The sequence below is a fragment of the Muntiacus reevesi genome, chromosome 3, assembly GCF_963930625.1.
Source record: "Muntiacus reevesi chromosome 3, mMunRee1.1, whole genome shotgun sequence".
Classification (NCBI taxonomy): domain Eukaryota; kingdom Metazoa; phylum Chordata; class Mammalia; order Artiodactyla; family Cervidae; genus Muntiacus; species Muntiacus reevesi.
The window spans coordinates 67,186,629-67,188,668 of NC_089251.1; the positions used below are offsets into that span (position 1 = coordinate 67,186,629).

At 50.9% G+C, this 2,040-nt stretch overlaps 1 pseudogene; it reads left to right on the forward strand.

Moving 5' to 3' along the window:
* Window positions 1-305: 305 nt before the first annotated feature.
* LOC136163032 (E3 ubiquitin-protein ligase RNF185 pseudogene) lies at window positions 306-880 on the forward strand (annotated as a pseudogene).
* The last annotated feature ends 1,160 nt before the right edge of the window (window positions 881-2,040 follow it).

Below are 2,040 nucleotides of genomic sequence, written 5' to 3' on the forward strand. Positions count from 1 at the left end.
GAGATAAGGTGGAATTCCCCCCTTTAAAGTCAAAATTAAATCATTATTATACTAGGTATCACTTCTGACTGCACTGTGAATTCACAGCCCAGACAAGCAAATACTTCATTTCTCTGGATCTTAAAATACTCTTTTGGAGGATCTCAGAGGAGCCTGAATTTCCCCCATATATTAAAATTGTGTGATTTGGGCTCTGCCTCAGTTAGCCAGAGTCTGTGTTGGTTAGGATCTGAGGTTTGCCCGGACAGACTAATCCAGGATTTCTCTGGGGAGAAACTCCACTCCAAGCTTGCTGACAGCCAAGGATGGTGAGCAAGGGGTCCTTGGCCTATGCATCCCCTGAGAACTTGAGTGCTGGGGGCCCAGGGGCAGCAGGAATGGTGCTGGTGAGAGCGGAGCTCAGGACAGTACCTTTGAGCCCAGCATTTGCCTGGACACAGCCGTGGAGGCCACCGTCAGCCTGGGCGGCCTCCTCTTCTGCTGGCCGTATTTACATCAGTGGCTGGAGACAAGACGTCACAGACACGTGTGTCCCACTGGCAAAGCTGGCATCAGCAACAAAGTCATCCTGTTCCACAGCCGGGGCAGCACTGGGCAGCAGGCCCCCAGGGGGTAGACCCCTCCTCGCCCTCAAGGACGGAGGCCAGAGCTGGAGAACAGAGGGGGATTCAAGGGTGTGGATTTGGAGACAGTGCCTTCCAGATATATTTTGGAGTTGGAGGCTTTTCCCTGTGGCATATTTGCCACAGCACTGACCATGAATGACAGGTGGCCTCCTGCAGCTGTCCTGGGAATGCCCCAGTACGTGGACAAGCAGTTTCTGTTATGCCCCTTCCTCTTTGTGGTGCTGGTGATCATGTTCCGGTTATGGATTGCCTAATGCTGGGCTCCCGGCCCACATCCACGGCAGGGCCTCTGGACTGGTGACACTTCATCCCTTGATGTTTTGCTTCCTGGCTAATCCTGACCCTTGGAAACAGTGGGGTTGGTGACCTGTCAAGGAGTCTTGCTTCTCCATCAGTTTTGGGACTTAAGACCAACTGAGGAACCTAGAGTATGGCCACCGACCCTGCTGTAATCTCAGGCCTTAGCACTGAGTCGTCCCTTACCAGTTATACTGTGAAATCCTATTCCAGTGGGCTCAGCAGGTCCTGACTGCACAGGGAAGAGGCAGGAGGAGAACTGTAGTACAATCTCACCTGAAGTTAATATTACATAAACAAAGGGGTGAATCAAATATGGAAACTTCCTTCTATCTCTTTCTCCCTTGGTGAGTGGCCTCTGAAGTCAATTGTTGCTGTTGTTCAGTCGCTAAGTCATGTCTGACTCTTTGAGACCCCATGGACTGTAGCACACCCGGCTCTTCTGTCCTTCGCCATCTCCCAGAGTTTGCTCAAACTCGTGTCTGTTGATTTAGTGATGCCATTCAACCATCTCATCCTCTGTTACCCGCTTCTCCTCCTGCTCTCAATCTTTCCCAGCTTTAGAGTCTTTTCCAATAAGTTGGCTCTTCCCATCAGGTGGCCGAAGGACTGTGGCACTCCTCAATCCTCAGGAAGAGGTTCCTCTTCCAGATCCTAGTGCTCTTCTGTCTTATTTCCTCCTCTTCCTCCTCAGATGAGATGCAAGAAATTGCTGTCCTGTTAAGATCATAATTACAGCAGCTGGAGCTGGAGTCGACTCACGAACTCATCAGAGACCTAAAGATCTTTCATTGCCTCTGGGCCAAGCTCAGAGTCTTTGGCTCTGGAATTGTTTGAATGAGCTCCTGATTTCCTGGCCTAGGTTATCCCCAGGGACATGTGGTTGCCATCAGCTTTCCCCCCAAAAGTATGCATACCTGCCTCCTGCCTGAGGATACCAATGTAGGTGACTGCCCAGGTCAGAACCAACTGTATGTTAGGAAAGACCTGCTGTCTGGACTGAGGTGGGATTCTGAGCTTGGATGCAGGAACAACTGAGAAAGCAGCCCGTCCCCAAGACTGCAGAAGGTCCTGGTGTATTCCTTTTCCAAAGGAAACTGGGGGCCTTGTCAAGTCA